The sequence below is a fragment of the Quercus lobata genome, chromosome 1 (assembly GCF_001633185.2).
Source record: "Quercus lobata isolate SW786 chromosome 1, ValleyOak3.0 Primary Assembly, whole genome shotgun sequence".
NCBI classification, from domain to species: Eukaryota; Viridiplantae; Streptophyta; class Magnoliopsida; order Fagales; family Fagaceae; genus Quercus; species Quercus lobata.
Window position 1 is genome coordinate 6,751,750 of NC_044904.1, and position 25,643 is coordinate 6,777,392.

The 25,643-nt window shown below is 33.2% G+C and overlaps 1 long non-coding RNA gene across 2 annotated transcripts; it reads left to right on the forward strand.

Moving 5' to 3' along the window:
- Window positions 1–7,815: 7,815 nt before the first annotated feature.
- On the forward strand, window positions 7,816–14,091 carry LOC115976391. Of its 2 annotated transcripts, XR_004088307.1 has the most exons (4): window positions 7,816–8,339; window positions 8,440–8,520; window positions 12,545–12,606; window positions 14,024–14,091. It is a non-coding gene; the product is annotated as an uncharacterized LOC115976391 (long non-coding RNA). The 2 variants fall into 2 exon arrangements; XR_004088308.1 differs by lacking the exons at window positions 12,545–12,606; window positions 14,024–14,091 and adding an exon at window positions 8,754–8,841.
- Window positions 14,092–25,643: the final 11,552 nt, after the last annotated feature.

Sequence of the window (25,643 nt, forward strand, 5' to 3'; positions counted from 1 at the left end):
CTCCAAAAGAATCAACATTCAGTTTAGTGGATGAGCTCATGGGAGTGGAGGCATGTTTTTTGGAGTCTAGTCCAAACTTCTTGACAATGTTTCTAGCATACTTCTCTTGTGATACAAATATACCCTCTTTCTGTTGTTTGACTTGAAGACCCAAGAAAAATGTGAGTTCCTCCACCATACTCATCTCAAATTCCTTCTTCACCTCCTCAGAAAATTCAATAGCACAATCTTCAATGGTTGCCCCAAACACTATGTCATCAACATAAACTTGTGCCACAAGGAGATAATCTTCATCATTTTTGACAAACAGAGTTCGGTCGGCATACCCTCTTTTGAATCCTCTATCTAGAAGGTAATGTGTAAGCCGATCGTACCAGGCTCTAGGCGCTTGTTTTAAGCCATAAAGGGCTTTGTTCAATCTCAATACATGATCTGGAAAGTGAGGATCCTCAAATCCTTTTGGTTGCTCAACAAACACTTCTTCATTTAGATATCCATTCAGAAATGCGCACTTTACATCCATTTGATAGAGTTTGAAATTTAAAATGCATGCAATGGACAAGAGGATTCGAATGGATTCGAGTCTTGCCACAGGAGCGAAGGATTCATCAAAATCTACTCCTTCTACTTGAGTGTATCCTTGAGCTACTAACCGAGATTTTTATCGAATTATCTCTCCATCTTCATCAGTTTTGTTTTTAAAAATCCATTTTGTGCCTATAACATGAATGTTTTCAAGCCTTGGAGCAAGTTCCCACACATCATTCCTCACAAACTGATTCAGCTCTTCATGCATTGACTCAACCCAATTCTCATCTTGAAGAGCCTCTTCAACCCTTTTTGGTTCAAACTGCGCAAGATAGCAGTGATATGTTACATGATTGGCTAACAGGATGTTTCCTTTTCTGAGGCGAAGACCTTCATCTAGAGATCCTATAATGTTGCTTTCCGGATGGTTCTTAATTACTCTTGAAGATGGCTTCTTTGATGTGGAGACTTCATCACTTCGAGAGATAGGAGGATGAACTTCCGGAGGAGTAAGAGGGCTTGATGTTCTAGACATCGATCTCGTTTCCATTCTTGGGTTGATGGGAGTCGATTCTACTTCTGGTGTAGGTTCTTCACCTTCTATATCCAGAGCTTCTACCTCAACATCGGGCTCTTTGGTGCTCGGCCCTTCTACATCATCAATCATCTCCACCTTAGATAAGGTATCATCAATCTTGACATTTATGGACTCCATCACAGTCTCAGTTCTCTTGTTAAAAACTCTATACGCTCTACTCGTAGTAGAGTACCTAAGAAAAATACCCTCATCACTTCTCGCATCAAACTTCCCAAGATTCTCCCGATCATTTAGGATATAGCATTTACTTCCAAACACCCGGAAATACTTCACTCTAGGCTTCTTTCCATTCCAAATCTCATAGGCGGTCTTCTTTGTACTTACTCGGAAAAATATTCTATTTCCAATGTGACACGAGGTGTTGACAGCTTCTCCCCAAAAATTTTGAGGTATTTGCTTGTTAAGCAACATGACTCTTGCCATCTCCTGAATCACACGATTTTTTCTCTCTACCACTCCATTTTGTTGTGGAGCTTTGGGGGCTGAAAATTCTCTTTTGATTCCATTCTTTTCACAGAAGAACTCGAATCTTGCATTCTCAAATTCCCTCCCATGATCACTTCTAATTTTGGCAATAAGGACCCCCTTTTCATTTTGTAGTTTCTTGCACAGAATCTCCAACCTCTCACTTGCTTCTGATTTTTTTCTAAGGAATTCAACCCAAGTGTATCTTGAGTAATCATCCACAATGACCATAATGTATCTCTTCCCCCCTAGGCTTTCAATTCTGGTAGGCCCCATTAGATCAACATGAAGTAACTCCAAACACTGAGAAGTGGCAATCACATTCACCTTGTGATGACTTGCCTTTGTTTGCTTCCCCATTTGGCATGCACCACAAACGGTCTTCTTCACCTTTCCAAACTTAGGAAGTCCCTCAACTGCTTCAAGTTTGGACACTTTTGCTACTTGTTTGAAGTTGGCATGCCCAAATCTGTGATGCCACAGCTCCAACATATCCACACGAGCACTTCTACACGATATGGGTGCCGTGGGAACTATTCCATAACAGTTATCTGTAGTCCGATTTCCCTCCAAAACCTGAATCCCATCTTCATTGATGATCAAGCATCCCTTCTTAGAGAATTGTACCAGGAAATCATCATCACAAATTTGAGTGATGCTCAGCAGATTTGCCTTCAACCCTTTTATGTACAACACATCTTTCAACAGCGGTAAACCAGGTATCTCAATGGTTCCTTTGCCTAGGACTTGAGCATGACTTCCATCACCAAAGGTCACATAGTCACCAACCTTTTCTTTGAGTGTCTTAAACAGTGACTTATCCCCTGTCATATGGCGAGAACACCCACTGTCAAGATACCACAAACATGCATTAAACACCTTCAATGAGGTATGCACAAATAAGCTCACGTGTGACAAACATTCTTGACCTTCAAACACAAATTCATTATCAGTTTTCATGCTTCTTTCAGATTGACTTTTCATTTTCAGACTCTCAATCATCTCACACAACATTCTATTCTTTCTTTTATATTTCTTAACCAATGATTTAGATTCAGATATGCTACTGTGTAAGACATGATTCTGATTTTCAAAATATTCTAGCATGTGAACAAATACTCTAGCATGTTTCTTAGTTTTTAACAACTCTACAAGATCATTAGTAAAACACCCTTCAGACATATGCATAGAGTCATTTTCACAAATACTTAAACTACAATTCAGCATGGTATTTTCCAAACAGCTACCACAACACAGGGGTCTAGAATCACACTTAGGTAATAAAACCACAACAAGTGTACCCGCTCTGATACCAATTGAAAGTTCAAATATGTGTAGAAAAACCCTTGAACGTTTAGACCCCCCAAAATACAAATTACCAATACAAGCTTTATATCAAACAATTAATGTGCGGAACATGAACAAAAGCTTAATACAGAATTTGTAATACTATCTAAGCCAAATTAAAATCACAACCCACAGCAGATAATAAAAAGGCAAAGATAAAGAGGAAGGAAGATGCAAACACAAAGACAACACGCGATGTGTTATCGAAGAGGAAACCGAAGCCCTCGGCGTAAAACCTCTCCGCCGCCCTCCAAGCGATAAACAATCCACTAGAAAATATAGTTGGGATACATGGACAGCAATAGACCCTCCAAGCCTAATCTACCTAGTGCACCTAAGCCCTCCAAGCTTCTTGCTCCAACGAGGTTGCACCGAACCTTTTTCTTTTCTAGCTTCCCGGATTCCGCTACTAGACCGTAGCATCAACCAATGAAGATTGGTTCCTTCCTAACTGCTTCCCAGAAATCCAAATAGCTCTCTCACAGTGATGATTATGGTGAGAACAAGGTTTGGTAAAATGCCTCTCAAGGATTTGACAATGGAGAGGAAGAGAGTTGAGGAATTTGAAGAGACTCTAATGTATAGATTCTGGGTGAATCAATCTTGTTTTTCTTTAGGGTTTCTCTCTCAAAATTCTCTCTGGAAGCTCTTTTTCATTTGTGGGTAAAAGGGGTATTTATATTGGAGTGGTAGAGGAATGTGAAACGTCAGGATTTACAAAACAGGGGTGGCTCGCGGCTTGACCTCGCGGCTTGACTAAGTCGTGAGATCCAGTCGCGAGATAACCGTATGGCCAGTTGTCCTGTTTTGTCCTGTAGTGCTCCAGCTAGCATGACTGTTCACCTTCTGGCATGCTTGGCACGTGTGCTGCGTTTGGCGGCTTGCAGCTGCGAGTCACCCACGAGGCCAAGCCGCGAGTCTCTGTTTTCTTGCACACTATTGAGCAAACTTCACTCTATCTCACTCACTACCCTTACAACAAACCCACCTAAATACAGGGTTACTAAATGCTGAATTACAAGCAAATTTGACATGGAATAAAGCTAATTAGATGGTTGAATAAATTCAACCTTACACATTCTTTTAACTTCTGAAGAATTTTCTTGAGAAATAATCTTGTTGTCTTTGATATTCATCTCCCTCAATTGAGTTCTTGAGCACCATCCATGGCATCCCCTAAATCGAGTGATTAAACCAATCGTACCTCTCAACCAAACACTGAAATCAATTCTTCAAATCTTCTAAATCCATATTTTCTCAATTTAAATGAAAATCCAGGTAACATCTTGGTTACACAACCGCTGCTTGGAATGAAGAATTATCACTCTTGGTTTAGGGCTATGATCTTAGCTCTCACTGCCAAGAAGAAGATAGGTTTCATTAATGGAAAAATTGTTGAGCCAGAATCAGAATCTCCTCTCTATGAAGATTGGTTAAGTTGCAACACAATGGTGATTTCATGGATGATCAACTCCGTGCACGTTGATGTATCTAGCAGCATAATGTACTGTCAAACTGCCAGAGAGATGTGGCTTGAATTGCAAAAACTCTTTTCACAGGGTAGTGGTCCCAAAATCTACAATCTTCAAAAGTAGATTTCTAACATCTCTTAGAACCAGATGACAGTCACAGAGTACTTCACAAGATTCAAGAAGCTATGGGATCAACTGCTCAATTTGGAGCCATTACCAGAGTGTACCTGTGGAGCAATCAAAACCCTAAGTGCTTCTTATGACAAGACTTATGCTATAAGGTTTTTGATGGGTGAGAATGAGACTAATTCTGATGCAATAGCCTTTTCCTTCGATTAGCAAGATTCATGCCTTGGTTCTTCAAGAAGAGCCTCACAAGAGTGTAGGACATGGAGGATCTTACACTGCAAAGCCTAATTTAGTAGCAATGTATGCTAATTCGAAGGGAAGTAACTCTGGTAATCCTACTTGGAACAAAGGAAACAACAAAAGGGAGAGACCTTTATGCACTCACTGCAACATGCTTGGACATACAATTGATAAATGTTACAAGTTACACAGTTATCCACCAGGATATAAACCAAAAGGAAGATCAAGTTATTATAATATGATAACAATACACACACATGTAAAAAATTAAAAAAAAAAAAAAAAAACCTTCTCTATTTCTTAATTATTAAATTACATAAAGTTATATTATATTTATATTGTACATACAAACATCCACAAACATCATAATTTACACAAATACGTAACATTATAACAAAAAGTAATGCACACAATCAATATTAAACACACTCACACACATATAATATAAATTTATAAAAAAGAATTACACTTACAATTCACAAACACTTAATCCTTATTTGGTTTCTCAAAAAAAAAAAAAAAAAGACTTACTCTTTATTCTTAAAGTCGAAAATACTTGTAATAAAAATGTGCAAAATTTAAGTCAGAGTGTGCAAAAAATATATATTTAAAAATAAATTAAAGTATTAAGCTAACCAAAAAAAAAAAAAAAATTATATATATAGTTTTTTCTTTTGAAGTCAGGGGGTTCATTTAAACCCCTCGAATATGCTTTAGCACCGCCCTTGCATTTGATAATTTTTTTTTTCATTTTTAAATTTGATTATTTGATTAAAAAAAATTCAAATGAATACATGACAAGTTTTTATTGATGGAACATAAAATGGAACAAAAAAAAAAGAAAAGAAAAGTGAGACGCTGGATTTCTATTTGTTTAGGGGGTTATTTACTAGTATATCAAATCTTACTATCTCTCTTACAAGCAAATTTGTAAGAAATTAAAATTTTCATTCGGAAATATGTCTTGAGCATTTTATTCCTTATGCTTAACTGCTTAAGGAATCCACGCGATCCCGTAAATTTTTTTTCCTATATCTTTTTTGCAGTCAAATTCGTAATTCTCACCCTTTCTTTGTAGACGACATCTTTGCTTTTACCAAAGTGTCCTATAGCTGTTATAGACGTCTAAAAAAATCCTAGATGGTTTCTGTGTTTGCTCTGGTCAAATCCTTAGCACGAATAAAACTAAAAATTTTAATAGATAGTCTAGAAGTAATGCTCCACACGTAGGTTCTACCATGAGACCCACACTTTATGTGAGAGAAAAAAGCAATGCATTGTATTGCTAAAACTAGAGCCATAGTGATGAACCAAGCGTGGAGACTGGTTTAATCCGGATTCCTTGTGGGCCAAATATTGCGTAAATTTCAAATCTCCACGAACTTCCGTAATGCTTCTCATATATGGAAAGCGGTCTATTTGTGGTAAGGAACTTCTAAACGGAATGCGTTGGATAATTGGAAGTGGAAACTAAATTAGTTTCTGGTTCTAAAATTTGGGTACTTGGGTCACTAATGGCCCTCTATGGAATGTAGTTGAAGGGTGTTTCTATTTTTTATTTTTTATTTTTATATGAATGAGAAGATTGTATTGCATCAAATGAAAAGAGTACGGAGTTCAAGCAATAACACCTAATAGCATGGGCATTTAAACTAGATCTTCATGAACTTCCTTATAAACTTCTATATTTTCTCCTTTGACTTCAACGTAATTTTTTAAGAAAAGTATTTTCTTCAACATGCAATTCCTCCCTTAATAGTGGAATATATGGCTTTTCAAAATAATTCAAGTATGAACTCTTGGCCAATAATTTTGTTTTGTATATGACAAAAGTTAATCACAATCCAAAAGATAAAATCTCTAATAGTTGAATAAGAGATTTGGGGTTCAATCCCTGCTTGTACCGAAAACCAACTAGTGTCTTAGTCTGATAATAAAGTGTTATCATTAGGAGCGAACGCCGTAGGTTGAAACTCTCTTAAAAAAAAAATCCAAATGATAAAATATTAAAATCTGATAGTAAGCATCTTTTTCATCGTAGACCATGAACAAATTTTCTCTTTACCTCATTGGATTCTATAAGATTGTATTAATTCCCACCAATGTAAGGCATACTCATTAGGTTTAAACAAAGCAAGTTTAACTTTTATCTCATCATAAATATTTTCATAGTCAAATAAATCCTCCATATCAAGTATTTAATCAAGAAAATATTCTTTATAAAAATAACCATTAAAAGTTGCGACTAGTTTATAAGGCCTAAATGAAATTTGTTTACGAATAGGTTGCCCGTGAGTTACGTTTTTGCAATAGCTATGACTATTATTTTCATGCTCCAACGGCGTCATCTTTTATATGTTCTAGAGCCCTAGTGCATAAATCTTAGAAGGGCCAAGTCATCCATTAGTGGCTCCACATTAAGCCTAGGGTGGTCACAGCCTCATAGGACCACCTTGTGCTGGAAAAAAAAAATCATTATTATATATAAATTTTAAAAAATTTATGATTTTTTAATCCTTAAAAAAAAAATATTTGTGCCTACCCTAAAATTTTTTAGGCACAACATAATTAAATTTTAGACAAAATTTGGCAACAAACTTGATTGTAAACTTAAACTACAACTTCACTCAATATTTTTTTATTGGATGTGAGTTGTGACAAATCTGCCATTGGATTACAATTTCTTCTATATCCTTTATACTTGCCAAATTTCAAGAAGATAAACAATTAATAGTTATGTCATCAATTAAATCTTTAAATTTCTAGTTTTTGTAGTTTAAAATTATATATAAAAAATAAATTTATAGACAAATCTATATATATAACAGTAGATGATGCTAAGGGAATATTCAATCAGATTTTAATTGAATTTTCAATTTCACTCCACGTGTCCTTTTTTTTTTTTTTTTTTCCAAGTGAGTTACTGTATAATTAAAAGTTTTCTTGATTTTGCTGCCCAATTGTGAAAGCCAAAGAGTCTACAATTTTTTATACCGATGATCTAAAGGACAAAAAGAGAAGCCACGAGATTCTCTCTTTACTTTCTCCACTCTCTTCGTCACTTCACCTCATTTCTCTGATTATCTCTCTTTATCACTATCTATCTCTCCAAACGGACCAAACCTAAGCATCAGACTATCAGAGGGCATTAAAACAAAAAGGAACAAAGGATATGAGTTTTGTGCTTGCGATTTTATCATTTTTGGCAAGAGTGGTCCGATTGGGTTCCTCCTAAGAGAAGGTGGAGTTTAAGGATAAGGATAGTAATCTCACATCCACCTTGAAAATAGAGATCTTTCACTCCTTTTTGGTCTCTTCAAGCACCGATCTTCTCCATCCAGTAAGCTCTGATCTTGGTGCCAACTCAGCTTTATATGACAAATTATCAAATAAAAAACTGGATGAGAAAGGGGAGAGAGTCTTAAAGGGCACTATGAGGGAGAGAAAAGGTCCATTAAGGAAAAGAGATATTTGAAGGCCACCACCATGTCAGACCATCATCTACCTTCAGCTTAGGCTCCCGCCACTGTTATATTCCACCAGAAACACTCCCAGTAGAGGTATTATTAAACAACAAAAAATGATATAAAATATGGTTTAGCTTTTGTTATTTTGGGTTGATTGTTATTAATTTAGGTATTTGGGTTATTGGTTTTGAAGGAGGTTGAGTGATGAAGAAAAGAAGGGCACCATCGAAGATATCTAAAACCCATTTTACCTCAGATTTGACAGCCATTAAAGGTGTTCCCTCTCTCTATTTCTCTTGCCTTCGTTTCTTTATTTAACGGTTGGATTTACAACCACAGAAGGTACTCTCATTCTTTGTATTATTCTACTCTTTTTTCATTTGTTTAAATTTTGTTTGGTTGCCGAGAAACAAGGAGTTTTCTTTTGCTTAAACATTGTTTAGTTGTCGATAAAACAGGATGAGAAAAATTGAGCGTTTATATTTTTTTGTTTGGGTCATATTTCAGCTTTCTTCTATTGGTTGAAGTCCGGTTGGCTGGTTCCCGAGAAAACAGAGAAGAGAAATGGGGATTTATTTTATTTTATTTTTATTTTTTGGGTTTTTGAAGTTCTTTTTGCAACGTCTGATTTCTGCTTTTCGTTTGTATATATTTTATTTGGTGCATTATATATTGGTAATGGTAGTTGTAGTATGTATACGAGCATGTAGAGGTTCTATCAATAATTTGTTTTAATATGTTTGAACATGGGTTTTCACTTTGCACTAAAGTTATTGTTTGATATGTTACCAAGGAATTTTGTTGACGTACGGCAGATAAGGTCCAATAGTGTGTGTGTGGGTATATATATATATATATATATATATATATATATTCAAGTATTTTCTAACTCTCTGGCTATTAATCCACACATGACCCTTTCCCATGCTACTTATGTTTTTTTTTTTTTTTTGTGATAAGTAAGAATGTTATATATACGAAAGGCTACTCTATGCATGAAGAACATAGAGCAAACCCAGAAAATACAAGAAGAAGAAAACAGAGAAAAAACAAAAAAGAAAACCAACACCAACATATTAATTACAAAGAGAAAGAGAGCTAAGGAAAGAAGGGAGAGAATCACTAGTCGTGAGTCCCCAAGCCTGAGACCAATCAAAAAGAGTTCCACTAAAAGAAGCACTGATCACCCAGAAATATCTAACTTATTTTCAATACTCGATACCTCATTGGCCTCCTCCAACTCTGTCAAATTTGTTGTCACACTTGGAGCAATGATTTGCAGAGGTAAACAATCTGACACTTTTGTTTCCCCAACACCCACAGAAAAATCAACTGCATCCTCCACAAGCATGACCTCCCTAGGAAGACTTAAAAGTTCCTTACTAGAAAAAGAATTAACCTCCTGACCTGATACTCCAAAACCCATTGACCTAGCTCGCAAAAACTCCAAGAAAAGATCGGGAAAAGAAGGTCCAGCCAATCTCGGCACAAATTCGAGAATCACCGATCTCTTACCTTCAGAAATCAACCCACCCGACAGCATATTAAAGCCCAAAATACTATTCCAATCGGACCCCGACACTTCCACCGGTGAAACCCAACGCTGATGAGTCAAATCTGTCCTCGTGGTGTGGCTAAAATCAATAATGGCCCTACCCAATGTCCCCAGTGAGTCCCTATCGTGAAACCCATCGAACATAGGACATTGGAGCTCCACTGATGTCATTGCAAGACAACAAATCAACTTGGTTTGACCCACTGAGCTCTTCACCGTCAACAATGCGAGTTGACACGTTGTATCGGCCTCCTCCGATGGCGCCAGTGACACCTCTCCTTGAAATCCAACAACACCTGTCGCCCTAGGCAACCAAAGCTTTGTGAGGTGCTTTGGACATCGCCGGTGTGTGGGCTTCCTGAATTAAAGGTTTCGTGATCCCCACAATTGGGCTTACGCCCACTACCAAACTACTTGGGCTGATGGGTACTGGAAAGGGGGTAACTGGAAGGCCCGTTTGGGCTTGGACAGAGCCCACCACAGGATGTGAGTGATCCCGTGACCCACTAGGACCTATCACGTGCTCCCTCTAACCCTTAGAGACCCAAATAAAACTCCTCAAACCTCCTTTCTTCCATGCCACGCCTTTTTCCTTCCCTATTCACTTCTACATTCAAGCCTATGCTTGCCCAGTCAGAATTCCTCAGTTCTCCTTTATTACTAGAAACATGATCAGCCCAATAAGATTTGAAATTCAACGGGGATCTCCTTTGTTTTTCTACCGGAATTGTCTTTTCAAAATTAAGAACCTCTGTCCTACGCCGAAAGCCCATCGGACCTAGAAAGCTCACCGGCATTTCGAACAACAATCTTTGTTTGAGTACTGGGTTCTGCTTCTCCTTCTTCTTCTCCTTCTCCCCCTATTATCCCCTAAATGCAAGTTCCCTTTACCATGGGCACTTAACAGATATGGCTAAAATCTGTCCCTGACCTGCACCCGATGCCCACGCACCGTATCGACATAAGATTTAAAGGGTTGAACCCCTGAGGTAACCTTATAAGACTGAGCCACAAATTTCAAATGCCTAGACCCACCATTCACATAGTTATCAGGTTCCAACAACTTCCTTAGCTCTAACCCAAAAACTCTCCATCCATTCATTGCTCTGCCTACTGGAATGATAATGGACCTCTTAGACCCACCAACTTTAAGTTCAGTCAGAAGTAGGAACAACCCAAAAGAGTTGGAATGCTGTTGGAGGGTGTAAGCTACATCACCATCCATAAACGAATAAAAATACTTCAGACTAAACCCCATAACAATCTGTTCTATACTCTTCATCAACCATTGAGCCGCATTCTTACCCATGAAGATCATCTTCATGAAGTACCTACTCCTCTCAAAAATCCTTAAGGAAAGATACCGTCCCCCCTCCTCTACCACCAATTGAAAAATTTTGGATTCAATACAAAAATAGCGAGAACCACCCATTTCAGATGAACAAAAATGGCAAAAATCTCTATTATGAAGTTACACCACCTCTAACTGCTCTACCAAATCTCTATTATGAACTCCTTGCACGATAATTTATACAAGACTCTAAATTTTTCCATTGCCTTAAGTCCTTTGTTGAAGAACTATGGCATTTCTGTCTAGAATAAATTAATATAGAGATGCAAAAGCAGAAAAGACCGGAATTCATATATATAGAAGAGATTGCCAATATGAGACAGCATCCATATCATAATTTTTACTTGTGGAGATTTGGAAATCATGTTCCACTTGATCCCTATTTCATGGCCACATATCTTTCCTGGCTATAGAACGATAAACATTTTTCTTGTTGCATTATATTTTCAATTTAGTTTTCAAAAAAATAATTTTATTGGCATGTTACACAGTACACACATAACCAGTTGGTTTTAAATTCACGAACCAACCCTCCACCTTATGCTTATAAGGAGAGGATGTGCCATTTGGGCTAGAGTTCATTGGCTATCACCAGATATATCTTCAGCCCCGCTACTTATGTTCAAACCCCAAAGTCGAGTTTTTCTTTTTTTATAAGTAAAGTCAAAGGCTTTTCTTCTTCTGGTGCATCAAAATGTGTTTGTAAGGTTTCAAGTGACAGGTAAACTTTTCAAAGATTTGAATAAACTTTGAGAACACCCCTAACCCCAATAAATAGCATAAAGAAGGAAAAAAAAAATTGTTTAACCCTTCTAGTTGGTCAGTGGTTATTGCTTCCCTGCCACTATAGACTTTTGCACCCACTCAACTAATTAGATAGAGTTCTGATAGCCTAGCTTCATGGATTTAGATCAACAAATTAAGACTCACGATCCTTATCAGTCTTTCAAAATTTGGTCTTTCAACATCTCTTCATTATTGTTGAAATCAAGCAACATCTTGGACATGCAAAAATTCATGAAAAAGTACCGTGCAATCTTGGCCATAATAAGCAGAGTATTATCAAATAGACAGTTTTACTATCTATTTCCGTTTCATTGGCAAAAACCCAGACTATAGGAAACACATAACAACCAGCTCCGGTAAACCTTGAACCTCAAATGTAAATGTTCTCTTCACTATTGGCAACTTCCTCAACCAAATAAAAGATGCAAATTCCAATAGCATTCCTTATTCACACAAAAAGGTCATGTTTATCTTAAGCTTACAATGCTCAAGTTGCTTATAACAGTTATGAAAATCACAATTTCCTCTTATTCCATTTTCTAATTTTCATTGTTTGTGCATTTAATTCCTGACTTTTTTTTTTTTTTTTTGAATAATCCTTCGTAGGTTGTTGCTGTTGCACTGAAGTGTGAAACAACCTAGGCACAATTTGATGACATGGTTACCAGGTGATGCCTTAGGCCATGCAATATCTAATATTTATCATTTTCATCATTTTCCCTATCTAATAGTGTTTTCTATAGTAGTCTTAATAAATAAATAAAAGTGTTTTCAATAATTGTGAATTGAAAATTACATGAGTTCTACCTTTGTCTTCTTTGGCTCCCATACCTTCTCAGTTGGCAAAGGATAATGGTTCTGTATTTATTAGAATATTACATCTACACTTTTAAATCTAGCTTTCTATTTAGTTGTTCACCTCATCATTTTGATGTTATACTTATTTCTTAAAATCTACAATGTCTTTGCAGTGAAGTACTTATTGCTCTTTTAAGTGTGTTCTATACCAGCAGTTATTGCTACTTTTTTTCTCCCCTAATCTAGGTGCTCCAAGAACTCTTTTTTGTCTAAATTTCTACACAGATCTGCCAATTAGGTATGTCAAGACTTTATTTGCAAAGTCTTCCTTTTTGGTCTAAATTTTAATAACTATTACTTGAACCATACATGAGATAGGAAATGCTTCGATGGATTGTGGAGCTTGGGTAATTTAGATATTGTCAAAAAGGCAATTGAAAGGCTCGAGTTGTTTTTTATGAAATTAACAATCAAAGTACCATCTAGAGTTGCAAAATTGCCGCATCATCAGCAACCAGCAGTGTCTTAATGCCCAAAAACGTACGTCCATCCAAAGAGATTGGACAATGAATTGAAACTTTGCCAAGCATGGAAATTGAAAGAAAGAGAATTAGTTTCAATGGGATTAGGCCATATTTTCTTAAGGATCCATACACCCACCCCCCCCCCCCCCAAAAAAAATCTTAGGTGCTATGGTGGTTTGCATATCTTTTTCGTCTTACTAGATCTTATTCCTACAAAAACCAATAGTCTAGGAATAATTGAAGGCGATTAGTGTTGCCATTCAGCTTGAGTCCATCTATTTGAATGATAATATTAATTTTTGAAGCATTGACAGGAATATAAAAGTGACTATTAGTAATATTTAACTAATTAGATAGAAATTTAAATATCCATCTATTTTTTAAGTAATAATATACACCCATGCATATTTGTTCTTATTCTTCTTTTCAAACATATTCTTTTGCGCAACATTATTCAAAAAACCAGATAGCACTAACCATAAAACATCTCTATATTCTTTAACCATCAACTTAAGAACAAAAAAATTCTGATGATAAGCCTAGAAAATTAAATTATGAGAATGAGAAAAAAAAAATCACAAATATCAGTTTAGGCAGCGCACTGGGAAGTTCTAATTACACCAAAGGAGCCCAATAATAAACTTTTTGATTGTATTCCACTTTAATTTTGACGTTTTAACCTTCCATTATCTTATTGATAATTGTAATTGGGCTAGCCAATTTTTTATCAGTAATATAATTTACGTGAATTGTTGCATTGTAGATCCAGAAGATATCCCAAATGCCCAAAAGTCACCTGGGATAGGACACAATCAGAAAGCTCATGCCGTTCTAGAAAAAAAGAAGACATTATTTGGAATTTTTATTTTAGCTTATTTGGCTTATGACGTTGTCTATAACTATTTTATGTGGTTTATTACATTGTCAAGAACTATTTTATGTGTTTTATGATATCTGAATATTGAAAAGGTAATCTTAAAAATTAGTAAATTCAGACTAGGTTATTAAAATTTATGACTTTTGTTAATGAATTTCTCACATGGCCTATGTGCAAGGTCTCAGTAAGTTCACTAATGAGCTAGTGTAATATTTGATAGCGTGCATCATCTATTATGGTTTTGGTATACTAAATTTTGGTGGAAACAAAAGTACAATGGTTATGCAGAACAACAAAGGTTCACTATAATATGCTCGAAATTGTTTAATGATAGTTGAATTTGTTTTATGGGTGATTATTAAAGTTTAATTTTACTCACCAGATGGTCTACATGTGTAGTCAACTAATTTTTATCATATCATTTTTCAAACTTTTTGTATATATTTTTTTTACTTACTGATTGTAAGTGAACTTGGTTTGACTCATGGCAAATATGTACAATATTTTTCATAGTATATATATATATATATATATATATATAAATTGTTTGAACACCAGATGAGTTTCAAATGGTTTAAGCAACTAATAACCATTTTTTGCTTTTTTTAGAGGGTTATTTAGGCTATCAACGTTTAATAACCCAAGTTAACATCAATAGTATTACTACAATTAACGCATGGGTTACATACTAGTACTAAATAATAGCTGATTTACATGAAATTTGAGATGTGCTTTTAGAACCTCGAGAAAATACAACTCAACAGTTAGATTTTTAAAATATGTAGCTATATTAATTTTTTTAGTAGATCGAGTTATAGCCTTAAGCTACAATTAATTATTTTTATTTTTTTTTTGAAAAGGGCTACAGCTAATTAATATGTTGCCAAATTTTGACCTTAAATTCTGGTTCCTTTAACAATATATTAGGTCCTTACAGACAAAAAGAAAAAACCTCAAGAAAATTTTTATCTAACTAAAATTTTGAAAGGAATGTAGCTTGCAGTATTGATAATGAGGCTCTCATGCAAAGATTTAAAGATAAGAAAATTCGTAGAAGAAAATTGTAAGATTTTATGTATTTGTGTGTATGTGTGTTTTTTGGTCAATATATAAACTTCTATTTTTATTAAATTTTGTATAATTAAATTTCTTAATGACTACCCTAATAAATATTTCTGAAGCTGCCACTAAAGTCATCATGCGTTGAAAGAGAAATTACTGTACAATTTTCCCATAAATTGAGGGTGTCAAGCCAAGTTTCAAGATTCAATTATTCTCGATAAATTGATAAGTATCAAGGAGGTCTCGAGACCTGCAGTTTTAGCTTATCTTGAGCAAATTCTTGAACAATCTTGTGTCCACAATTCATATCACTTGTTAGCCAAATAAGACACGCATAAACTTGGACTTGTGATTACATAAAAAGTACAGCTTGAACACGATATGCCAACATACAAAAATATGGCCCTCACAATTTTCTTTTTGCATTTTTATTTTATTTTATTAACAAGAGTGTCCAGCAGTCCTCAACCGTTTTAAGACAGAAAAACTCCATCTACAATACAAGTTTTGTGCCAACATTTTCATATTTTACAAAATCGATAGGCAAGAGCGTACGTTTATTTTAAGGCTCTAAGATATGCATCGTCTTTGGGTCGCTAACTCAATAGGATCATTCAAGGCCCACGATAGGTCAAACAACAAGGCCGTAATTTAAATTTTTAAATAGATGTTTTATCAGCTGGTTTTTATAAACTAGTTGGACTTAGTGGCTTCACTAAATTGCAAATAAAGCTTAGAAGCCGTAATTTAACTTTTTAAATAAAAACAAACAACTTTTTAGATAAGAGCAACCACTTATTTGTTTTTAACAGGGTTTTTTTTTTTTTTTTTTTTTTTTTTTTTTTTTTGTGGATGTATTTGATTCTTATATAAACTACAATTTTATCTCTCGCATTGTTCGGCCTTTTTTTTTTTTTTTTTTTGTTTATGAATTATCAATAATTTTTACTCTCCTTTCTGTCTCCAAGTTTATCAACAACTTCAGATTAGATCATAAATAATTATTTAATGGAGGCTTATCAATCTAAAATGCTAAAATCATATTTATCTCTAAGAACAATTCAATGGAGGCTTATCAATCCGAAATGTTAAAACCATATATATCTCCAAATTAAATGAGTCTGAATTATGTAAAGATAGGGTGTAAAACTCATGTTTTACACCATTCAATAAGAGATTGACACATTAGTTTTTTATTTAAAACTCAGTACATCCTACCACATATAATAACATCTCAATAAACTCACAATTAAGTTAAAATTTTCAAATGGGTAATAGAATTAATTGAGTGTGATTGATCTTATTCTTTAATATATAATATGATGATTGTGGCATGTTGGAATTAGAGGGGTAAAATTTTGGTTTTACACAACATCTTTATTGAATTTAATCTTATCTTCAAATATATCTAGAACTCTATTATTGTTAGAATTAATTTGAAACTAGAAAACCAAGTTATCTATTTCTTTTTAGAAAACGAACGGAGGCTTTTGCACTAGAAGTAGAAATCTATTTCGCCTAAGAGCAAGGAGCACATTGCTTTTTCAAGCAGTCAAAGCAATGAATCAATTGGGCCTCTTAGACACATGATACAAAACATCTTTCATGGCTTGCAATGGTTTCAATCTTAGAACACAATCAGGTGTCACATGAAATTGCATAGCTTCAGTCATCTATTATGTATTTTGTTGCAGTTTTTTGATAGCCTTTTGTAATCTAGTCTTTTGATGTTTGTACTCTATTATGTTTTTTTCTAATCTTTTATACTCTTTATATGGATCCCATGCAGGCATACATGAAATTAAAGTTTAATTTTTGTGGTTAGAAGCTTTGGATTTATTTTCTTCATGTGGTGCTCATTCTAAAAATGTGGTTACACTTACACAAAACCTTCTCCCAAAAAAAAAAAAAAAAAAAAGCCTTTGGTCAACTGAAAAGGTTAATTTTTAATGTATTGCATATATATAGGCTCTAAAATATGATTACACTACTTAAATTATATTTCAATATATGCATGCTTTATTATTTTGCTAGATGTGATAATAATTATAAGCATTTTAAATATATGAATTTAATGAGATTTTAGTACAATTTAATTAAATTGAATTATACTATTATAGTATCTAATAAATAGAAATAAAGCAAATGATTATTCAATAATAAAAAATTAAATATTTTTAATGCCGATAAATCATTTAGAGTCCTAATAATTAAAAGCTTTTCACCATATATAATTTTATTTATTTAAATAATTGAATGTTTGTTACAACATATTGTAATATTATCGAGAAATTCAAAAATCTCTCAAAGGTAAAAACTATTTTTAATGTCCATTATTATTATTATTATTGAAGGTATAAAGTCTAAAGAAAAGAATATAATAAAAAATAAAAATAATTTTTTTTCATTGAAAAGATCTTATTGATTCTTTGATAACAATCAAGTAAATCTTTATAATATTTTTTTTCATGAAAAAAAAAAAAAAAAAAAAAAAAAAAAAAAAAAAAACTGAAGTAGAGGAGATTGACCCTCAAGTGCAAAGGCATAATAGAGTTGCAAGACCCACCAAATGTTATGCATGTGTAAATATGATATATGAGTAAATAAATTATAGCTATTTACAAAATAAAATATAATAATCATTTATTTAATTATATAGTTCAATAGAATTCTTTATTTATAATTTTATGACCAAAACCATGCAACGCACGAGAATTTAACTAGTATATAAATAAATATATAATGTGGATCTTGAAACTGGTGTTGCATGCTACAATAACATGGGTTCCTCTCTCAAAACATACTACAATTACAAATGACAACTTCTTATATTTAATTGATATCATCCAGACAAACAACACTACATATCAAAAAATTATTTGTACATGTGAATATATTTGGCATGTGTCAATAATAAAAAGAAATGTTTAAAAAATGCCCTTAAATTTTTAATTTTTTTTTAGGTAAAAGATAAAAATTTTATTGATTAAAGAAAACATAAAAGTAAAGACCCTGAAAACACCTTCCAGGGAAAACACTGGTGTGCAAAATAGGGGCAAAACACAAAGAAAAACAACAGACCGAAGCCCTACATAACATGAAGCAGAAGAGCAGGAAAAAAAATATTCCCTTAAATATTTACTATTAATCCCACCAATATTGCCTTAAATGTTCACAATAATATGCCCTTAAATCTTTTTTTCTTTTTCTTTTTGGAGAAGTATATGCGCTTAAATCTTTTTTTTTTTTTTTTATAGAAGAATATTCTCTTAAATCTAAACTATTTGATTCCACTAGTATTTCCTTAAAAGATCAGTCATATGCACCTCATTTTAAAGAGAAATGGTACAATTTTTTAGAGGAATTGAAAAGTCAGCCATTTAAGAGTTTGATTAAAAATGATTTCTACTCTACGTATCCATCTAAATTTTCAATTGGCATAACATTAATTGTAAAGCCTTAACTTGCTTATTGAAGGACTAATTTAAAGAATTCCACAAAATTATTTCATTGGCATTATATTATAATATTATATCGCTTAAAATAATAATGAAGAAAAAACAAGCTTCTAAAATTATTCCATGGCATTACATATCAGCTAGCAGTTTCATATTCTTTCTCAAAAAAAAAAAAAAAAAAAAAAAAAAAAAAAAAAAAAAAAGAAGAAAAAGCTAGCAATTTCATATAATTAGATAGATATTCCAAATTTTAATTTTAAAAAGTCCCAAAAATATTTATTTGGTATTTAATACTCCACACAAGTAATGGGATATATATAATCAATTTCTTGTTCTATATAAAATTTTTTGAGAGAGTTTTAACCTATGACGTCAACTCCTAATGATAGCTCATTATCATTAGACCAAGACACCAATCAGTTTTTGATGTAGGCGGGGATTGAACCCCAAATCTCTTATACAACCATTAGAGACTTTACCAGTTGAGCTAACTGGAACCCACATTCTATATAAAAATTTAATTTTCCTACTTATAGTTAAGAAAAATTTGAAGCCACAATTAAACAAAAAAAGAGTATGATTAAAGTTGGTAACTTTTTTTGTTGTGTTTATCCTTATAAATATTTTCTAATTATATGATAATGAAAATGCCAATAAAATTAAAGTTTGTGTCATAATTATGATAAAATTTTAGCAAAAGTTAACGTAGTTCTTTCTTTCTTATTCTTTTTATTAGGAAAAATTAGTGTAGTTCTTTCCTTTCTTGTTTTTTATTTTTATTTTTATTTTTTAAATCCGAAATTTAGTGTAGTTTTGACGTATGCGTAATCTATATATATATATATATAAAACCGAAGCTTTTGAAGTTTCCACAATTTTCCACATCATCGCCATTTAAAAAAAATTAAAAAATTATTTTTATTTTCCAATCCACGTCATCATTTTTTTTAAATCATCAGCATTATTAAAAAAAAAAAGCTCCATGTTATCATTTTTTTTAAAATCATCAGCATTATTAAAAAAAAAAAAAAGAAGCTAAAAAAACCTATTTCTATTTCCACGACAAAACCAAACCCGATAACCAAATTTTTGTTCTCCTTCCCCAAACCCTAAACCTCTTCTTACACACCGCCTCTTTGTTCTCTATTTCTCTCCCTCATCTCTCTTCTCTACCCTTTCAACCTCTGATTTGTTTTTGTTCATGGCAAAACATACAACTCTACAGTAAAGGGCAATTTTCCTTTGGGATGTGTTACTCCATAGAATTGATTTCTATTTTTCATTTATAACTGCAAAATGTTCTCCATTATCGACTGCATGAGAGAGGAAGTCATATACTGAGATTTACTTTAGACTATTGGTCAACTGTGAAGTCCTTTTATTTCCCTTTTTCCAATCCTTCCAAAATCAGATTTTTTGCACTGTGAAGTCGTTTGCTCCTTTTGTTATTATTATTATTTTTTTGTTTCTCTTAAAAATATAGATCATAATGGTGTCATGTCCACCAGGAGGTTCTTTGACTTATTTTAACATGGTTTTTTTTAACATATGTTCTACTGTGTTTGTCAGGCTGAAGAGCTAGCCGCTGGACGAGATGGTGAGCCTATATAAGTGAACGTTTTGTCTGCTTTGCTTTTCTAAATTCTTATTGTTTTTCCTTCCTTTGTGTTCATTGCAGATGGGAGATCAGAGTACTAATTAGCCCAATTACGTTCTTTTCTTTTCTATTTTTTTTTGTTGAATCACTGCTATTATCTAAATTAATTCTTTGCTTCTTGCATATTTCATTGACAGGTCAATCACGTAGCCACTGAATCATCATCACCAACATTGATCGTTCGTGCTAATTTTTCTATTATATACTATCATTTGTGTAAGTTCCCCGATAAAACCCTAAACCTCTTCTTACACACCACTAAAATTATTGAACAAAGAGGAATTCAATAATTTTGGTGTTTCTCAAGAACTCCTTGGTAAGATCACCTTGAATCCTCAATCTTCCTTATCTTCTTCGTTTTTTGTTGCTGTTGTCCTAATCTATTTGCTTATAATTAATTTGTGGTTTTTGTTTCCATAGTTTTTGAACATTCTTGAATTAGGACGAAATCAAGATGACTTTGAGGCTGAAGGATTGATTTGGGGTTTTTATTAGTTTTGGGATTTTGGGGTTCCTAATTAGGGTTTGCTGCAATTATAGATTTCAATTGCTAATATGTTTCCTCTTTGTTCTTTTTTGTTTTTCCCAGGGGAACACCATAGAAGATCAAATTCTACCTATGCTTTGTCTCTTTGTGTTTTGAGGTTTTAATTTAATTTAGGATTTCATCCCGAACTTGTTCTCTTTATTTATTTGTTAGTAGGAGTGAAATTGTGGTTTTTGTTTAGCACTTTGGTTTACTAATTTGTGTTTTTTTAATTCAAAACTCCTGAATAAGGTTTTAAATATATTTTGGGTTCTATTTGTTGTTATCCATATAATTGTAGACAAGCTATGAGTCTTCCATGTTTGAAAGACTTAATCTTCATCAAAATATATGAACACTAACAAAAATATTTTTAATTTTGCATTTCGTAGGATTTAGTTTTCTGTATTTTGGTTGGTTGGTTTTGATTTAATTTATTGGGTATCAAACCTGTGAAGAATTTTGGAGAGCAAGCTTGATCAGCTTTGTGGAGGCTCTTTCTGTTCTAAACCTGCTTGTATGTTAGTAAGAGCAAAGTAGATGGTGAGGTCTTGGGTTCAAGATCCAGCCAATGTATGTGTATCTTACTTATAAAAAAAATGTAGGTTAGCTCAGTCTTTAGGCTTATCATAGCAATTTCTGTTGTAATTTTGTACAATATCAGCTCTGTTCCATTTCAATTCCTTTTATACATTGTATAGTTTCTTCTTATAGTGTTATAGTTTTTTCAATGATATGATTGTGATTTAAAATGGTATGGAGAGCTGCAAAGATATGTTTGATCTAAATTCCAAAAGAAGCAGCCAGGAGCAGCTATGCTAATTGTTACTCCCTATAAGATGCATTTAGATTTTATTTATTTTGCCACTTCCCTTATTGTTATATCACTGAATTATCCTCTAGACTTATTATATTTGTAAATGCTCTTGATGAATTTTTTTCATATTAGGGAAGTTATTAATTATCTCTAATTTGTTTTAATTGGAACTCTTACAATACAAATATGTAAGTACATATATGTAATTGCAGGTACAGAGCTACAGCCATGCTTAGCATGCCATCAACCTCATTGAAATTTATGTTGCATAAAGGATATAAGAAAGTTGTGTTGTTTTCACCTTGCAATGGCAAAGACAAGATTTAGCAAAATAAGTACAGCATCCAAAGTTTTATTCAGCAAAAATATAATCAGGATGAGATTTTGATTGGTTTCTCATGTCAGGTAATTCTCCCAATTCTTTTCAAATTTGTTTTCCTAAATTATATCCGTTTGTCTCTCTATTTGTTTGTAAACTCCACCATTGAATCTCTGTACATCCCTATTTTTTCCTCTCTTTTTTCCATATGGATTTTTCTTTTATTTCCTTTGGTTCCCTATTGCTTGATTATTTTTCATGTTTTTTTTTTTGTTTGATGGGTTTCCTTTGGTTTTAGAGGATTGCAAGGAACACAACCTAGAAGGTTTTAATTCTTCTACTATTCCGTTTTGTTCCTTTTTCTACTATTAAAAAAAAACAGAACAAAGTTCTTCATTGTTCTATGGTTCATCATTTTAAGTTGTACTATGTTTTTTTTTTTTTTAATTTAATTTTTTTAATGAAAAAGTTGTACTATGTTGATAAAACAAAGTTTAGAAATTTAGTACTATGTTTTTTTTCTTTTTTGGTTATGGTTTTTTTCCCTAGCCTGTGTTTATATTAAACATGTTGATGAAAGGGTGATTATTTACATTTAAAGCTTTTTTTTTAATAATGAGAATCACAAAGACATCTAAAACTGAAAAAGAAAGTTTAAACTCCTAGAGTTTAATTTATAGATTGCTTAAGTTGAACTTTATGCCCTAAGACTTTGGGGTTACACATCAATTTTTTCATCTTTGTTGAAAATTTGAGTTTGATCATATTTTGTTCCTGAACCTATTACTGTTTTAGAATCCAAATTTTGGATTGGAATCATGCTTTTCTATATTACTTGCAATTAATTTTTTAACTCAAATTTGTAGTTGGATTGTCATATCTTTTGCCTCACAGAATGTTAAATGTTGTAGGTGGTTTCTTTTACCCAAATTTGTGTTGTGGACTTTTATTATTGCCCATAATCCATCCTATGATCCTTGCTTGACACTTGAGGTTAGAAGAAAAGGAGAGAGCCCCCTTTTTAAATTTTTTTTTATTTTATTCCATAGCTATTTTCAACCAGACAAGACTTGGTTTTTGGGCATTAATTGTAAGGCCATGAAAGTTCTTAAATTGAAGGATTTACATTGGCAACTGCTTATTCTTAACTTAAATTTGTTAAGATTCTCATCCCTTTTTTAGTCAATTTGTATTTTCCTTATATTTTCCCCCATTTTGCTCTTGCTTTAACATTCTGTACTATTATGGGTTAAAAAAAAATTATAATATGCTTTGAGCCATAATATGCTTTGAGCCAAATTATAAAAATTATCCCGTGCATCGCACGGGTTAGCGACTAGTTAGTATTATAAACCAACTACGAATTATACAAGCAAAATTTATGGGTTCGGTTTCTACACTCTTATTCTTATATGTCTTTTTGAATTCCATTTATCCAATTAATGTCAGTTTCTACACTCTTATTTTTAAGTCATATTTAGTACCGAATAATTTTTATTTTATGAAACCCAATAAAATAGTTAAGAAACAAACTAATTTATTTGCTCCTGGCCAAGCCCATTTGACTGGATCATTTTTTTCCAAGCCCATTTGAATAATCACTTTTCACCATTTATTATGAATTAAAAAAAAAAGCAAAATCAAAAGTTGGATCTGAAGAATGAAGATATCCATGTATTAAAAAGTTGTTAAAGTTTAAGCAAATAACAAAACCCAAGAAATCATTTTACTGTCCCAAAAAAAAAAAAAAAAAAAACAAAACCCAAGAAGTGTTTGATAGCAAGCAAGCATTTATGTGAGGAGTTGACATGCATAGCAAAGAAGTCTCCAAAAGCGTGAAGAAGTCTACAACATTTTTAGCAATAATTTCACAACAAAATTTATATAAAAAATTGTTATTAGTTCTAATTTGAACCCACTATTGAAATTATTTTTTTACTCACCAATATTAACTAATAACAATCTATACTTAAAATTTATTGTGAAATATTGTGAAAATATTGTAGTAACATTTAATTATAACAATCTATTTTTTATTATTATTATTCCCTCTTTCCTTGCATCCATACGTTTCTTTTCCTTTTCTTTTCTTTTTTTCTCTTGATTTTTCTCCTCCACACACGTTTCCCCATCCCCACTCCTCTCATCTTTCTTTTTATTTTTCTAGACTCTTCCTTCTCCACACAGAGTGTCCTCTGCTTTTATTTTTCTTTCTTTATCTCTATCTCTCTGTTTCTCATTCTCTTTCTCTCATACTCTCACCCTGTCACACGCACATTACTGGTGGAGAACAAAGCTAGAATTTAAATCTTGCTTCGTCCAAGAGAAGAGTTTCTAAAGAGAGGGAGCTGTGTGATGTGCTCTTAAGAGAGAAGAAGAAGAAACATAAAGACATGTTGTGTTTCTCTAGAGATGGCAGTGGCAGACATGATGTACTTTTTTTTTTCTTTTGAGAGGGAGTTGTGTTTCTGTGTTTCGCTGAAGAGGGAGTTGTGTTTCTTTTTCTTCTTTTTATTTTTTATTTTTTATTTTTTTTTTATTTTAAGGTTCAGATTCAAAGGGAACCGTGCGAAGTGGTCTGATCACGATTCTCAGAACCGTGCGGTTGAACCGCAGTTTCAACGGTTACTTGCTTTTTTGGCATAGAACGGTTCTTGAGTATAAAAGAACTATGATTGTGAGAGGTTCACGGTTTTTCCGGTCGGAGCGTACGATCCGGTCCGGGTTTCAAAACCATGATCTTCACGAGACCTGGATATCTACGGGTAAAAATATCCCATATACTTGGTCCTCTACCTCCTTTTCTTGCTTCACCTTCATACTGGAATTTAAACACACATTAGCACATATGTATCATGCTTGACATCCCAGCCACAGGACACATGAAGACATGCTTTTTTATAATAAAAACATATAGGAACCTAGGACTAACCTTGTTAGATGATGATGTCGTCCTGAAAGTACTGTGTCAGGCCCGGGACCAAACTCAAGTGGAGTCCAAGAACCTAACAAGGTTAGTAGTAGGCTCCAAAGAAGGGTTTGACAGTGAATTACAAGAAGGTTCTTAATTTCCTTTTTCAGGGTTTGACCTTGTTTCTATGGTATGTAAAACTGGTCCTATGTACTAACGTACACCCCCAGACATAAATTAACCCTGAAAAATCAATAAAAATCTCAACTTGACCGGGAAATTAAACTTTATGTACTACCCTAAACTATATCTAATATTACATTTTATATCCTAAACTTTTCGAATGCACGTTTTGCACCCTAAATTATGACTCTTGTTACGCATTAAACCCCAACATAATTAAGTTTGTTGTCAACTTGGATGAAAATTCAAAGTTTATGATGCAAAGTGTGTAATCATTAGTATAGTTTTGGTGGTAAAGTACAATTTCTCTTTTGTTTTTAAGGGATCAAGAATGGGCAATTAGGTCTTTTCACTTAATGTTATATTTTTCCATTCAAGTTAACAGCAAAATTGATGTTAATGTGCAAAGTGTAACAATGATCATAGTTTAGGATACAAAATGTGCATTTAGAAAGTTTAGAGTGCAAACTATAGTCAGAGGTATAGTTTAAGGTGACGAAGTGTAATTTTCCCCAACTTGATAAAAGCCTAATAAAAATAATTATGGATTGGAGAGTAAATTTCCTTGCCCTA